At 40.9% G+C, this 17,141-nt stretch overlaps 1 protein-coding gene across 1 annotated transcript in view; it reads left to right on the top strand.

Moving 5' to 3' along the window:
* Nucleotides 1–17,141, top strand: part of znf385d (zinc finger protein 385D) — a 79,342-nt gene that overhangs the window by 54,925 nt on the left and 7,276 nt on the right. The gene's annotated exons all lie outside the window — the stretch shown is intronic.

The raw sequence follows: 17,141 nt of genomic DNA, 5'->3' as shown, positions 1-17,141 counted from the left end.
AATAAATATTGCATGAGATTTTGCGAATAAGCGATCTTTCCGTACACAAATATGTATTGAAACTACACTGCTTTAACTCCCAACACTTAAACGACATGAAGAATCCATTAAAACCTCACATTTTGGTGCCAGTTAGCAACTTTAACACATCTGCACATCTGTTGAACATTTGCGTCTGATTGACCAGAAGGTGTCGATTAGTTTTCCAGCAAGGTTTCGTTCTGTCATTTCTACAGTAATATCTTACACAGGGACTTCAATGGTGAGCGCCAACACGGTGTCACTGAGACACTGAAGTTGGCTTTGAGGAGATGTTTAGTATTTTTGGAATGACGCTCCAGTTCCAGCACTTTGTAACAGTTTTCCCTTATGGAAAGGATGGAGAACTATGATTTTTCCAACCAGCTTCATTTTTTGGTCTTGGTAATGTCAAGAGAGAAAATTTTATATGTTATAACTTAATATTAAAAGACCTAATATTAAAACCACTGCAAGGGAAAAGGAAAAATATTGATTATTGATTATGTACAGGTGATAAGAGGGGTTAGAGATCTGAGTTACTGATCAGAAGCTTGGCAGTTTAAACTTCGGGTCCACCAAGCAGTTACTGTTGAACTCTTAATCAAGTCCCTTAACCCTGTTTGTACCAGCCATTTCATGGCTTTCCCCGTGCCCTAACCCTGTACACAAACTGTGCAACATTCGCACCTGTCAAGGGTTAGGCTGAAAGTAGGCAGTCAGTTCTCAAAGTGGATGTGGTGCAAGCAGAAAAGAAATGGGCAACCATAAGGATCTAAGTGATTTTGACATTTTGACTCAGCTCTTCGAGGCCTGTTCCTGGTATACACTGTTCATACCTACTTAAAGTTGCCCATCCATCCATCTAGGAACCTCTGTAGTCCAACTGGTCCAATGGTGGCCAGTGGTGATTACCATTGTCTTCAAATTTTATGACCATGGTGTGACCTCCGTACAACATTTCCACAAGCATTCACACACACTAAGGGCTGGTTGGGAATGCTAATTAGTTTAATCTGCTTGTCTTTGGACTGTGGGTGGAAAAAGGACATCCCAGAGAAAATCCACCAAGCACGGAGGGAATATGCAAACTCCATGCACACAGACCCAGCGGCAGGAATTGAACCAAGGACCTAGAGATGCAAGGCAACAGAGGTGCAAAGCAACAATGCTAACCACTAAGCCAATGGCTGCCAAAAGTGGCCCAAGGATGAACAATTGATAAATGGGTTTTAGGGTCAAGAGTAGCCAAGGCTTGCTGATGCCTTGAGGTCAGTAAAGGCTAGCCCGTCTGGTCCGATCCCACAGAAGAGCTACTGTAAGACTTTCTGATGGAAAGGTGTCAGAACACACATGCAGCTTGCCGTTTTATGGGTCTTATGGGTAGCTGCAGACCGGTCAGAGTGCTTATGCTGACCTCAGTCCCAATCCCCCAGGAGAAAGCTCCTACAACAGAGGGTGCAACAGAGAATCAGAACTTGACCCTGGAGCAATAAAAGATGGCCTGGTCTGATGAATCCACTGCTTTAATTTAAAGTGACCTACAGTTGAAAGATGAAATGATTAAGCACTTGAGGATTATGGGCCGGACTCTGGGTCGTTGGTGGTCCGTGGATTTTATTTCTTTTTAAAACCGAGAATGTTATTTTAATTTATCACCATATTATAAATATTTTATCATTTCATATTGTATTATACGGGTTGGTTAAGGGATTTCACGACCGGCTATAGCTTTTATATCCTTTATTTATAACCATTCATTAAAGTCTGCATATGCGTTATTTAATTTTAATGGATTCCATTATTCACGATCATTTCCTTGTGTAATGTTCTGCAGTAAGTTTTAATTTCTTGTTAGCGTTTATTACTTTGTTTGTCAATATCCAAGGCCAACAAGCAAATTAGACCTCCTGCTTAGTAATAAATAAAATTAAGATAAAATGATGGTGTTCAAGAACAATATGTAAATGACAGAGGTAGGGATTGGTCCGAGACTAAGCAATAAGTGTTCAAATGAAAAAAGGTGTAAAATTTAAATGAATCTGAAATGAAAAGGAAACGTTATAGGCTGGGTGAGATTTAAACTCATGTACATAGGAGGAGCCACAAGCCTAGGAAGGGTTTTGGGGCTTTATTATTTTATTGTTTATTGGAATACAAACTGACAAATGACATAATTTAGAAGTCGTAAAACAAAAGTAAACCAAATAAGCCACGAAAAGGGTTGAATGGAATATTCCTGGATAAGTAGCGAAAAGAACATGTGCATGAAATCCATCCAGCTGCAAGGACTTTTCCATCTCACTCTTTTGTCTAGGTGCTGGAAGCAGATGAAGGGTTTTTTTAGTTTAGCATCAGGGACATTTTGCTACATAATGAAGCATTTCTTTCATCATTGTAGACCACCTTCCTTCATCTTTAAAACAACAACAGCTTGGAAATGAAAATAGTATGTTTGTATGTTGAAAGTGGTGATGAACCGATGTGGTTTGAAAGAGGATTTAGAGAGTGTGATTGATTTTTCTTGACTTTGTATCCCAAAGCAATAAGCATCATCAAGCAAAACCACCAGTAGGGTTACTGCTGAGCCCCCTCATTTTTTCATATTAAATTAAATTTAATCGCATTTAATTGAAGAAATAGGAACAGGAATGTTTTACTATGACGGGCTGCAAAGTGCCTAAAGATACAGTTAAAAGATTTGGTTGTTTATGTACGTAACAACCTCAGCAGCAACCTCATTTTCCCTCTCGTCTGTTCCGACCGCTCAGCATTGAGCATGGACTATAATACATCATCATATTAGCAATATTAAACCGCATACTTAAATAACTATAAACACAACTGCAGGCTGATTTTGTCCATGCGGAAAATGGATTTGTTGCTTTTTGCCAAAAAAATACAAAATACAAAAAACTTTTGCAAAATTACACTGAAATCACCCAAACAATTTTGACGAAATTGTGCCTTTTACCACCCTTATGCGCTTTCTTCATTTGCTTCATCTCCTGGTATCTGTTAGTGTCATGGTGAGCATTACTGATTTTCACACACTGCCTCGTTCTCTGTGCGTCTTGTTACGCCATATTCTTTTAATTTTTTTCTTTTTAAGAACCAAACCCTGATTGATTCTTGCCCAAAATTTGGGAAAGAAACCAGATTTGTTTAGATAGATGATTCATTTTCTTTATATCTGGTGCAGGACCACACATTTTAATAGTGACATCATCTGATCATAATTACACCCATCTGGTCTTGTTAATGAGGTCATTAGGTCGTTGTTCTATTTTTTACTATTATTTAGAATCAAACCTGACACACTTCACAAGCCAGTGCTTATGTAATGTAATTCGGTGGTAATGTGTGGGGCAGAGTTGGCGTTCCTTGTGATAAATCCCACATAATCCTTTGTGCTTTTTGAAATGGCTTACGATTCCATTTGCTGTTACAGTAGAAACAGGATTTTAAGTAAAACAATGTCTATATTTAATAATACTCTCTATATAAACACGCTCCTCACACACTGGGCCAACCAGCTTCTTCATGCAATTATGCCGAATTCCATATATTTTTTTTAACTGTACCCAGACGGCCTCTTTACATCGGGGGTTTATTCATAAATCTCAGGTTGGCGTTGTGCCCCAGCTGGATCACGCTAAGCTCCCTGGACTGAAACTGTGTACGTAAGCACTTTTCGGGAACTTTGCAACACACAGCATGTGTCTGGAACTGGTTCTGGAGCCGTAATTTACTGCGCGTTGTGTTTTTTTGATCTGCCCGTTCAGGCTTAAGAGCTCCATCTCGTACTCTGACGACGTCTATTTCTACTCGAACACCTGCAACAGTTTGATGGCGCTTTTTATGGGAGAGGTGTTAGGCTGCAGTTTCTGGATAAAATCTACTCGAGGTCGTAAATTAGTTTGCGTTAACAACATCCTGCTCGTCAGAACTCGAGTCCAAACTGGAAGTTTAATCTGATGCAGTTTGGATCAGAAGAAGACGAAGAGGAGAGACAGCAGCAGAAGTGTGAAGGAGTGGAGTATCAGTTAGGATCATCTGAAGTTCCTCAGGTTCCTCTCCATGAGCGGGCAATAAGACAACTTCTTCTTCTACCACATATCCTACTGTATGCCAACAATTACTGTACTTTACGCCCCCTTTTTTCCTTTTAAGTTGTTCTTGTATCTCATGTTCTCCTCTTTTGTCCTCTCTTCGCTCTTCCCTTCTCATCCCTTCTCTTTTCTTTTTACATCGTTTCGCTTCTGTTCTGTTCCCTTCTCATTTCATCCCTTTTCCTCTCTACTCAACTCATGTCCTTTGTGTTCTTCTCTTGTGTTCTCTTCTCATCTTATTTCTTATTTTCGTATCCCTTCTCATCCCTACTTATCTGTTTCTCGTTCTGTTCTCTTTGCATCACTTCTCTTCTCATTTAATCTATTATCTCTTTCTTGTCCTTTTCTCCTCTTTTTTCATTTCTTCTCGTCTCTTGTCCTCTCTCTTAATTGTTCTCATCTCATTTCTTCTCTTCTTTTCCATTCTCATCTTTTCTCCTCTTTTCTCATTTCTTGTTCCCATCTCTTATTTTCTCCTCACTTCTCCTCTCTTCTCTTCTTGTTTTTCTTATTGTTTCTTCTATCTTGTCTTATCTTTTCCTGGCTTTCTCTTCCCTTCTCTGTAATATATTTGATATGCTGAACACCGTTCTCCCAGCATGCGAAGCGAAAGCGTCTCTCCATTTATCACCTGCAGTCGTCGCTGGCGCTCCTGTTAATAAGAGCTCTAAACAAAAGAGGGCACACAGCTCGAAATCGCACGGTGTACAGGATGGCACACAGCTGGCAGGGAAAAGCAGGCGTGCCTCAAGCCAGATGATCCCCCACTTCTCTCCTCTCCAGCCTCAGCGGCGCACACATTTGTTTGTCAGAATGCCAGTCGCTGATGAATATTAATGCGCAGAGGTGACAGAGATGAATAGCGGTGGCGGCAGAAAGGCGAATTAGCTGAAGTCAGATTGGCACTTGGCCAGGGACAGGAATAAAAAGCAGAGAGTAGACAGGGTCAGAGGTCACCGGTGCAGGGCTAACATTTATATTTAGGGGGTTTCACGGTGCGTGAACAAAGCGCCGGAGGTTTATTGTTTCGGGTTGGCCTTTTCTTTTTCTTTTTCTTCTCTAAAATGACCTTACAGACCGAGACCTAGGTCATTGGATATTGGGTGTAGGGTCATCCAGCGCCGCCCTTTTCAATTTTGAGGTAATTTGCATAATAGTAATAATAACAACCTTGCTTTTCTCGCGCACCATCGGGAGTGGCGTAACACACTCGGAGGACAGCGCTATCCGCTTCTTCCGCTTGCGTGAGCTCACAGACACCCCTGATTGGCTGTAGAGCCGTGATTAATGTGGGAGCACCGAGTACCTCTCATCCCTCCCCTCTGAGAGAGCTCGGCCAATCAGCTCTCTCTAGACCTCCGGCTGGGGATCACCAGTACTCGATTGGCTTAGGAAACGATGGCTAAACAGAACTCCGAGAGACAATTCTGATCTGCCTGTAGACTGTTCATCAAACAGGTGAACCTGTGCAGAAACAAAAAGTGCTACTAATGGTATTGCCGTTTTGTCTATTTAAATAACAGGAAGCACACATGGATAGTCTTCCATGCAAACGAGGAAGACCGATGATCTTTACACCTCTTCTTAATCACGTTGCTTTCATCACAGCAGCACAGTTAAAGTTCCTTCCAGGTTCTTCTCTGTTATAGATCACTACTAGAGGGTCGCTGTGGAGGCACACTACACGTGGCCTGAGTTCTACACCAGCTTGTACTCAAGCCCTTTTCCAATCTTTTTTAATGGTTTTGAAAAACCTCCTTGAGTTTACGTTTTGTTCTCTGGAAGAGAAAGCGTAGGTCATTACCAGCGTGAAACATGCAGCGTGTTTAGAGAAATAAAGCAGTAAAAATTTAGGCGAGACGAAAAAAGCAAAACAAGCATAAATCAAAGGCTTTGATTAAATATTTAAAATCGTTTCATTTATAGCAGATTCCGTACAAAGAGTTCTCATGAAAATGTCAAACTTAATGCATGAGCACAGACTGTGATTGGGTGAATCAGCTCTAAAACATTTTAACAGTTTCTTGGCTCATTTTCTGCAGTGGCTGAAATCCTTCTGTCTTCTCCAAAACCAAACCAAACAACAAGACCGTGTTCCTTTATAATGATGCAAGCACCATCTCCTGAAAAAAACGCATCCTTGTGTTTTCCAAAAATTTGTGTATACATGTCAAACCCGAAGTGCAGTGTTTATGCCCTTTATAGTACTTTTAAGCACAGGCATAAGGAAAATATTCTTAGACAAACATTGCTGGTCACTAATGTTTTATAGTCCATTTGTAATGATTAAGCCATGAAAACAGGACTTAAATCGGGCGCATGGTGCAAGAGAGATCCTCCCCACCCTGGAGATATAGCCGTCCGTTCTATGGCAGTTATTTAAGGGTTTGGGTTGCTAGCTCGACGCCCGATTGTCATTCACACACTACAGACAATTTGGGGAACATCAGTTTGGAAACCGGACAACCTGGAGGGAACCCACCAAGCACGGAGAGAACATGCAAACTCAAATCAAACCCCGACCCTGGAGGTGCAAGGCCACAGTGCTAACAACTACACCACTATTCCGCCCTATCCTATTTATTAAACTAGATTAGATAAAGATGATAATGAAAATAAAAATACTAACAAAAAATTGCTATAAATCGTCACTTAACACACTTTTTGATGGCATAATGTTTTCATTTATTATTATTTTTTTTTTAACTAGATACATCATGCTGTATGAGTTTGACCAAAAAAAGGGAAAAAAAAGAAAAATTATGGAAAGAAAAAAGACACTATTATTTTAAATGTCTAATACTATAAACATCTTATATCTAATACCTATAATGGCTTAGTGGTTAGCACCGTCCCTTTACACCTCCAGGTCCTGGGTTCGATTCCTGCCTTGGTTGTGCATGGAGTTTGCATCTTCTCCCCATGTTTGGTGGGTTTCCTCCAGGTTCTCTGGTTTCCTCCCACATCGAAAGACATCCAGTTCAGGCTAATTGGTGTTTCCAAATGTGTGCGAGTGTAAATGTTGAGCGGAGGTCCTGCCACGGTCATACAAAATGGGAAGAAATACATTGGCCTCCACAGTCCCTAGTTGGACTATAGGGGTCCATGGATGGATGGAAATATCTAATATTGTATATTAATATATATTTTTTTATTTGTTAGAGGGCAGTTTTGCCTGATTTGCTCTCTAATTTGGTCGTAGCCCTTAAGGCACCCAGGGAGGGCAAAGACTTTCACATGGTCAGGCCGTGTGACACCCACGATCCACTAATGTTGCTATGATTGATGTGAGAGTGTGGGTATGCCAGGCCTCTTCTCTCCCTGAGAGCACTGCCAATCTGCTCCCTAGACTCCCAGCTACAGATGGCTGTGGCATCAGTCGGGATCAAACTTGCTTCCTCTGGACGATCGGAAGATCGTGTTTCCGAGCCAAGTCTGTGAAGTTCTAAAAGGTTCTTCTTCTTGCTGCTCTCCTTTGGGGGGGAAAAAATGTTTTCTGTGTAATTTTGATTTGGCACATCCAGCTCTAGGGACCAGCACTGACTTGTGTTGGGTTTTGGTGTATTGGCAGGGAACCAATGTCCGGCCTCGACCCAAGACGTACCAGTGTCCCATCACTGACCTACCAATGACCAATGTCAGAAAGTATGTTGTTTCTTTGTGTAATAAACTACAAAGTGTAGAAATGTTTGAGTACAATGTTAACATGGGCAGTACCCATGCCAAGTATATAAATACCTTTCCATTCGCATCTGCGTGAAATAAAGATAATTTATGGATGTTCTCTAAATGAGCCGCCAGGTGCAAAACCCATTTAATTAAAAGAATACGAATGCGATTAGAATACGATTCTTTTTTATTGTTGTTATTTAAGATCACTTCGTTCAAACCCGAGCCAAACGCTCCGCTCTTATTTTCTCACCGAGGAAACGAAAACAGTTATTGCTGCGGGAGCTCCGACTTTTAAACACATAAACGGAGTGCGAAGGTGCGTATAAGCAAAATGTGTGTGTGTGTGTGTGTGTGTGTGTGTGTGTATATATGTGTTTGTGTGTGTATGTGTGTGTGCCTTCCAGTTCCAGTGCGATGCACAGAGGACAGCAAGGTTGTTGCTATAGATTAGAAGATGAGTCAGCAGCCGTCTGTGCTTCCTCTCTCTCTCTCTCTCTCTCTCTCTCTCTCTCTGTGAGTATGTGAGTGTGTGTCAGAGAGATGTGCCCACAGCCCTGTCGCCATCCCTCAGTTCCACTCCAGTGCCGCAGGAAATGTACCCTGATATTAGCTATTAAAGAGCAGATTGTCAAGGGAGCAACGCCAGCTCTGACAGCTGTACAATACAGAGGGAAAGTGAGAGAGAGAGAGAGAGAGAGAGAGATGGAGAATAATGAGTAAGATAGAAAGGGGTTTCGATTGAGAGCGAGCGAAGACACGTGAGACAACTTTCAGCTTGTTGTTCAACAGTTGTAAGTTGGTCCTAGTGCCACATTTCTGTTCACAATATCTTACCTTATACCTCCAGGGTTGGGGGTTAGAATCTCATCCCCCGAGTTTTCATCTTCTCCCCATGCTCTGTGGGTTTCCTCCGGGTACTCTGGTTTCCTCCGACAGTCCAAAGACATGCCCTGTCATTTCCAGACTGCGTTTCGTGTGTGTGTGAGTCTCTGATGACGTGGCGTCATCCCTGGGATAAGCCCCAGGACCCCGACAACTCCACAACGGACAAGCAGTACTGAAAATGGATGGATAGTTGGATTTAATTTTGACATATTTGGGGTCTAAATTGCGCTTCTTTGCATCATTGTGCAGCATAATAAAGTTGAAACTTTACAGCAATGGTCATAGTTTCAGTCTTACTGAGTTTGGAGGTATGGCCTGAATCTTGATGATTATATATTCCTTCTGTAGCTCCAGTAATCAAACATGTCTTGGCTGATTTGGAGGGTTTGGTGTTGAAACTGTGCAGTTCATTTGACAGCTTCTTTTTCTTCAAAGATGTACATCTGGTAAATATTTTAGACAAATGAATGTTGCACAGTCAGCAGCAAAAGCAAAGCTCTGACAGGAAATTTAGCTCTCCAGTTCTGTTCCAGTTCTGGTCAAGGAATCCTTTATTGGACGAATGTTGTAATATATGAGGGGCATTTGAGTGAACGCGGACTTGTGTGTAAAGAAGAAATCTCTCTTGAAAGAAGGCGTATATCTGATTGACATTTACAGAAGACTTTTAAGCACAGTACGGTGATGAGGCCGCAGTAAAACATTTGAACAGTGCGAACGTTTTGAAGAATGCCTTACAACATCTGTGAATGACGATCCGTGGCCGAGGTGGCTCGGAGCCCGCTGCAGTCCTTCCCGTGAACATTCAGCGAGTGGAACGCGCGGCAGATAACTTTGTCGCCAGCTTGCAGAAAAGACGCACCCTTCCTGACAGCCCTGACCTCGCTTCAAGCCATTTTAAAGGAGTTCCTGGGAGGCCGGGGTTTTAGAGGTGAAGCAGGTAGCTCTGGCGTCCTGAGAGAACTTTCTGCTTTGATTGTGCAGCATAATATCCAACACTAATGAAGCACTGGATTAATGTAGCAGGGGAGTATATAAAGAAATAAAGAAAGAGACATGGATGCACAAGCTGCATCTGAGCACCCAATTTACTGTACTGCAGTATAGTGTTCGCTAGGGATGGGAATTGATACGATTTTTACGATTCCAATTCCATTTTCGATTCTGCTTAACGATTCGATTCTTTATCGATTCCCTTAACATTCTTTTATAGTTATTGCATGCTGTGTGTGCAAATGTTTTAGCATGTTAGTGGTATTTCCTCCCTTTGAGGAAATATCTACGCTAGTATTGTAATACTTGCAAGTATTGCAAGTTGCCCTATTTTCATGTTTGTGGGTGAAATACAACCAGATTTTTGAGCGTTTGTTCCGCTTAGGCGCCATGCTTACTATTGACTGAGCGTAAGCTACGCAATGTGCGTAAGTTAGGCAATGTGCGTGATGACGTCATTCGTGCCCACTGGAATCGTTAAGGGAATTCTGAGGAATTGAAACACTGGGAACCGGTTCTCAACAAGAACCGGTTTTCGATTCCCATCCCTAGTGTTCGCACAGCGTCCAAGCTGCCTAACGTCGGCTTTTACAGAACAGATCTTATCGCCAAAACTTTATATTCGCCATAAACTAGATATTTTTGCATTTTACGTAAAAAAATCTGAATGTTTTTTTATTCTTCTATAATCCTACAGCTTGTGTTCTGAATTATTCACAGATTAGCAGGCAGCACTGAGTCCCATGTGGTAGGAGCAAATTATTTGCAAAGTTTGCTTAGGATTGGGACAAAATCTAAGAAAAAAAATTTGGACATTAAATCGTGATATTAATAAAATTGTGATGCTCCCAGAATCGCAATACAACTGGAATCGGCACCGTGATAATATCGTATCGCGTAACCCCTGGTCATTCCATCACTAGAATTTATGGTGAGCTGTATGAACAGACATGCTTAAATAAGTATCTAAACCCACACGGACATCTACATCAGAAATTAAGGGAATAGAAAAAAGCGATCAAATCTCCTTTTTCGACACTTATTTGAAAGGAAGGAGGACTTCCTGGGCCTGTCTTCACGGCAACACATATTGGGCCCTAATCATTTTAATTAAATGTATTAATCCAGCATCACGGAGGAAACATAATCAGAACTCGAGGGAATTGTGGAGTACCGCGCATACTAACGAAGACAGAGGAGATTTTAATTCGACGTACTGTAATTAAAGCGATGAGACTGACAGCTTGCCCCTTTTTTTTTTCCCCAGAAAGGACAGTGAGGATAAACTTGTAAATGAAGCAGGGCAGAGGACCGGTGTGTCTCACTGTCTCATTTAGCTCCGTCCTTCATCCTGTGTGTGTGTGTGTTCTCGAGATGACTGGAAGATTGATCACAGTCATTATGGACATTAATGAGGAGGAGCGAGTTCTTTCACTCTCTCGTTCGCCTTCTCCCTTCCGTTCCGTGCTGTTGCAGGTCAGTGTGGATCTGCGGATTATGGATTAGCGTCTGAGTGACAGAGAATCAAAGCTGCCCTCGTCCTTCGCCGCGCAGCCCTTAATCACTTGTTTTCAAAGGCAGAATGGCTCGCTAATTGATTTATAGAGGAAGCGAGCTCATGTCGAGCCAGTCTTATGCAAGAACACCTGCGATTATGCCTTTTTTCTTTTTTTTTTTTCTTAAGCTAATTAGGTCAGTCTGTGTCAGTCTGTCTTCTGTGGAACTGTGGATGCTGTAGATAATTGGGATAAATTCGGGTCGAACATTTATGTAACACTGCTTTCTTGACTTTTTTTTTTTCCTCCAACATTAAGACTGAAATTATTTAAAACATTCGAAATCGTGAACAAGCCCCCAGGATTTTTCTTTTTCTACGCAAATCGCCCCCAGGATTTTTGTTTTTCCACCTTTTGACTTATAACCTGTACAGCTTAATTGAACAATAAACTCAAATCTTTTATGGAAGTGAAAAAACTGTTTATTGATTTTGAATACGCACACTTTTAAACTAATATTTTCTTCTTGAAGCACCTTTTAATTGTATTTACAACACCCATCTTTTGGGGTAGGAGTCTATCGCATTAGCACATTTTAGGGTGTTCTTTTTTTTCCAAAAACGCTCCAAACCTGGGGTGATGCCTCCACCACCATGCTTCACTGTGGGAATGGTGTTCTGTTGTTCTGGTGTTGCTGTATTGATTTTTGCGCCAAACATACCTATTTAGAATTATGGACAAAAAGTTTAACCTTGTTTTCATCAGACCATTACACATTTCTCACATGCTTTTGAGAGACTTCAAATGTGTGTTTGCAAAAATTTTGCCGGGCTTGGATGTTTTTCTTCACCCTACCTCATGGTCCAGACATATGAAGAATACTACAGATTGTTGTCACATGTACTACACAGCCAGTACTTGCCAGAAATTCCTGCATCTCCGTTGTTGTTGCTGCAGCCTCCCTGACCAGTTTTCTTCTCACGTTTTCATCAATTTTGGAGGGACGTCCAGTTCTTGGTAATGTCACTGTTGGGCCATATTTTCTCCACTTGATGATGACTGTCTTCACTGTGTTCCATGATATATCTATATCTTGGAAATTCTTTTGCAGCATTCTCCTGACTGATACCTTTTAACAGTTGGATCCCTTCGATTTTCTTGGAAGCTCTTTGCAGAACTTGGCTTTTGCTGTAAGATGTGACTAGGAAAATGTCAGGAAAAGCCTACTAGAACAGCTGAGCTTTATTTGAGGTTAATCAAAGGCACTTTAAATGTTGGCAGGTGTGTACTGACTTCTATTTAACAAGTATTAATGTGATTGCTTAATTCTGGCAGTTGCTTAATTGCTTAAAACCTGGCATTTTAAACGGAGACTTTTTATAGTCAATGTCTATGTGTTCTTCATATAGAACTTCACAAAAACGAGGTGAAGTTCTAGATTTCCATGACTCTTTGTTTTTGCATTTCAGATTTACAATTCCTGACAATGCTTGACTATAATTCACAAATAAGCCTCACTACAACAAATTATAATGTCTTGAAACCTAACTCCTCACATTGATGGGGGGGAAAAACCAGGCCTGAAAGTTGGCTCAGATTGACATTCCAATTGCGTAAATGAAAACAAAAGACGTAAGAAAACAATTGACAAAACGTCAAGTTTTTTTTTTTTTTTCCAAAGCTGGTAAAACCAAAATTTTCCAAAATAAAAAAGTAAAGGGAAACACGTAACAAAGCTTTATGTGTCATAAAAACCAAAAAGGGCTCCATAACTACAGAACACAAAACACCATAAAACAGCAACCAGGGAAATTCTAGGCAAGCGTAGTGTTCCTGGATCGAGATCCCCTGATCAGACATTCAACAAGTCATTCATGTCAACTATAAAAAAAAAATTATTGGAACAGTGGAATTTGGAAAAAAAAACATTGGAAGCAATTTTGCCTGGATTCTGTCTCCATTTCATCTGCTGACTTGTTCAATCAGCTGACTTTTTATGAGTAAGAATTGCTAGCCTTTTCTAATACGTTTGTGTAAGTACGAAAACCCAAGTTCTATGCCAGGGGTAAAATTAAAAAAGGTCCGGTCAGTGAAATTTTCTTTGAGGTCAAGGTCTGAAGTTTTTTGGATTTTTCCCCACTTTTCTCCCTACTTTAGTGGTAGCCAATTGCTATGCTTCAGTATGTCATGCTTTTGGTTCTGGTTCTTCCACTCACTCTGTCAAAATACGTTGATTGGTTTTATTGATTTCTCTCATTTATCAGAAAAGCATCACAGGCTCAGATAGAACTGTTACTCGGTTGGGATCCAGACCACGAGCCCTCATTTAGTGATGCCTGGTCTATGCTTTAAGTGTGTACCATTGTGTATTATTCACACAGCATTATGATCTGATCTTGGGGTTTATGACATTCCAGAAAAGTCTGGCTGAATCTGAAGACTGGATCTGAAATATTGTTGGCAAGGTGGCTTAGTGCACAATTTATAACACTGTCACCTTGCACCCCAGGGTTCTGTTTCTATTCCCGTGTTAGATCTGTGTGCATGAAGTTTTCATGTTCTCCTCCTTTACTTGTTGGGTTTCCTCTGGGCACTCCAGTTTCCTTTCACAATCCAAAGACATGCAGATTTGACGTTTTCAAATTGCCTCTAGTGTGTGAGTGCATGTGTGAATGTTGGCCGGAGGTCCCACCACGGATGATAATCACCATTGTCCTCCACGGTCCTTAGTTGGACTACAGAGGCTCCTAGACGGATGGATGGAGGTAAATATTAGCCACGTAAAAACACTTGATCTAATCGTTTCTCTCTTGTCAAAATACATACATTATTTCTACTGAATTTTGGCCCTTTAAAAGGGTTGTTCCCGCCTGACCTCACTAAGTAAAAATTGACCTCTTTGTGACTAGTATGACTAGTGACTTCTCCTAACCAAACTTCATAACCAAACTGCTGAATTAAGTGTCTAAAAGCTTTGCTGACGTGTTTTTTCTCAACTTGCGTTGTGACCGTTTAATACCAAACTCTATGTCCGTCAAATATACAGTACGTAGTGTAATAGAGCTGTAAACCCCATCCCAGCCTACAGTAGCAGAGGCTGCAGAGTGCTGCGACTGCATGCTTGTTCTTAGCTGAATCCCTTGGCATTGATGAAAGAGCTCCATCAGCTGTTCCCACTCGAGTCTTACTTTCTGTCAGGAAACAAAGCCATGGAGAAAAAACAGGTTTTTCGCTGAGTTCTAGCAAGCCTCCTGGAGTCCAAATCTCATATGAGTCTTAGTCAGTATGTATTTTAGGGTAGAAATGAGCATGTGGTGTCCGGTAGTCAGCGAAGAGGCACAAGAACACCTGTGCTTTTTATAGTCCGAGTCAATGATGTGGTTTAACAGCAGAGCAGAAGTTCCAGTTACTGCTGACAAATTGTCCAGCTAATCACCTGTGGCTAAGGTAGTGTTACTAACTGGGCTGGGGGAACACTCAAGGTTAGCGATGCATACTATGAGATTGATTTGGCCTTCTTAGATTACTCTTTCGGGTGAACAAATTGCGCATGGGTTGACTTGAACAAGGACGATATTCTTTATCGGTTTGTACAAAAATTGCGCGATTCTCGTCCTTCACCCAAGCAAGACATGTTCCCCCTTTGAAGTTCATTAGTTTTCTAAATGAGTAATGTAATGTTCTCTACTAATGTAACCACATTCCATAAGCTATCTTGCGTTCCCGAAGTGATTAAAGCACATTAATTTAAAAGTAACATAAAAAAAAAGCATGCAGGTTCAAACACCCTCCATTGCAAGACATTTCTATTGTTAGTCGCTCATTTATCCGTGTACAGATGCTGATATTTTTTTAGTCACGAATATGACGAATATGGACGAGCATCCTTGCACCGCTTCTCTTAAACATCACCCAGAAGAGCTGAAAGATAAATAAGAGAGCCACTTAATGGCTCGCCAAAATAGAAAGACATAATTCAGTATCGATTGAATCCTGAGATGGAGAGAGTGGATCCTGCCTCTGTGTTATGTCTGCACAAAAGGTGTGCAGGGTCTCGCGGGATATCGATCACCGCTACAGTGCGTTCTGGGAGAAAGGAACCAATGGCGGTTTATCTTAGCTGCAATTAATTGCCCTGTCAGCCTCATTAGGTTATATTGACGGCCAGCGCCGTCAGGCTTGACATTTGACACGACCGCTTTCAGAGCACTGGCTCTGTGAGTGATTATCCCGTAATCAAGAGAAAGGCAGGGAGAAGTGTAAACTTAGAAGTTAAAACAATAATGTGGGAAAACTTGATGATGAAATATTGGAGTTTATGGAATGAACTGGATTAAAATATTAGTCTAATCTTTCAACTATGGGAGGAAACCAGAGTACCCAGAGGAAACCCACCGAGCACGGGGAGAACATGCAAACTTCAGACACACACAGAGTGGGAATCGAACCCGGACCCTGGCGGTGCAAGGCGACAGCTCTTACCATTATTAGTGACAAATTATTGTCCACAGGGACACATTGCTGTCTTTAACAAAACATTTTTGTTGAAAATCACTGTATATTTTTTTAGAAGCTTTGAACTGTCATTAGCACTGGTTTTGCTGCATTTGGGGGCCATGATGCACTAAATGTTTACTAAAAGTAATACTTATTAAAGAAAATTGAGCAGGAAGTGCAAAAGACATCAGATGTGCCCTTTATGCTGTCGTCTTTGGTATGCCTGAGTATACGCTGCGATCATTGATCAAGAATTCTCCGTTCCCATTAGAAATTTTATGGGATATAATTTATGTAACACACTATGGTAAATGGTTCGACCATGGTACATACTGTATAGTACCAGTCATAAGTTTGGACACACTATCTAATTCAGTGTTTTTTGGTTTAATAATTTCATTTCTACATTTTAGAACAATACTGGCGATTTCACAACTATGAAATAACACATATGGCATTAGGTAATGAAGTTACAACAACAGCAACAACAGTCAGTTGTTATTTTAACACATGTAGGTCAGCTGTTCTGGAACTGTTTGTGCAAAAACAGTATTATCAAGTGTATTTGCAAAACCCATTAAATACCGTGATGAAACTGGCTCTCACGAAGACACTCAATATCAACTGTTCAAAGGAGATTATTGTATATTTTGGACGCCTTCAGCGTTGGTTTACAGTGTAGAAAGATGTAAACATTTGAAAAGACCATGAAGTTAGAAGGGGTGTCCAAACTTTTAACTGATAAGTTGGTATATATGTTGGTAGTATGGTACTATGGAATACATACAAGGATACTAAAAAAATATGTTATACATGTACCATAATGGTAATATTTATATGGAATGGAACCATTTTACCAGGATTGTGTCTAAAGTACCAGTTTAACATTATAGTGCACGTGATAGCTAACATTCTTACGGGTTATTATAACCTTGTGGGACCACAGACATATATTGGGGTCAGGGGGAGCCCAGTGGTTAAAGCATTAGAATACAGTTTGGAAGCTTCCAGGTTCAACAGTTGGACTCTTGAGCAAGGCCTTCAATCCTCAACCCTGACCTGGTCAAATGTATAAAGAAGTTAAAATCTAAGTTGCTCTGAATTAGGGCGTCTGCCACTTGGTTGATGTCGGCTCGGACCTTATACGGCACATATCTACTGTATATCTGTAACTATGGTAAGATGCTATTTTTAAAAGCAGAGGAGAGAAAAAAGAGAGGCTGATGATACTGTAAAGTTTTTGTATTGTTACTTGTAATCTTCAACCAACTTTATAATCGAAAAGTGTTTGTGTGACAAAACCTAACACTAGTTCCGCATTGCCGCCAGAGACCCACTATAATATCAGAATCCAAGCATGAGTTTGCTCTATTCTTATGTTATTAAAAACTCAACCCACACTACTATTGACGATAAACTGCACATGGCCACGAGCACAACTGCAGGCTGATTTCTCCACCGGGACAAA

This window comes from Clarias gariepinus, chromosome 26 (assembly GCF_024256425.1).
Source record: "Clarias gariepinus isolate MV-2021 ecotype Netherlands chromosome 26, CGAR_prim_01v2, whole genome shotgun sequence".
NCBI classification, from domain to species: Eukaryota; Metazoa; Chordata; class Actinopteri; order Siluriformes; family Clariidae; genus Clarias; species Clarias gariepinus.
This window is presented reverse-complemented; position numbering and strand designations above follow the sequence as displayed.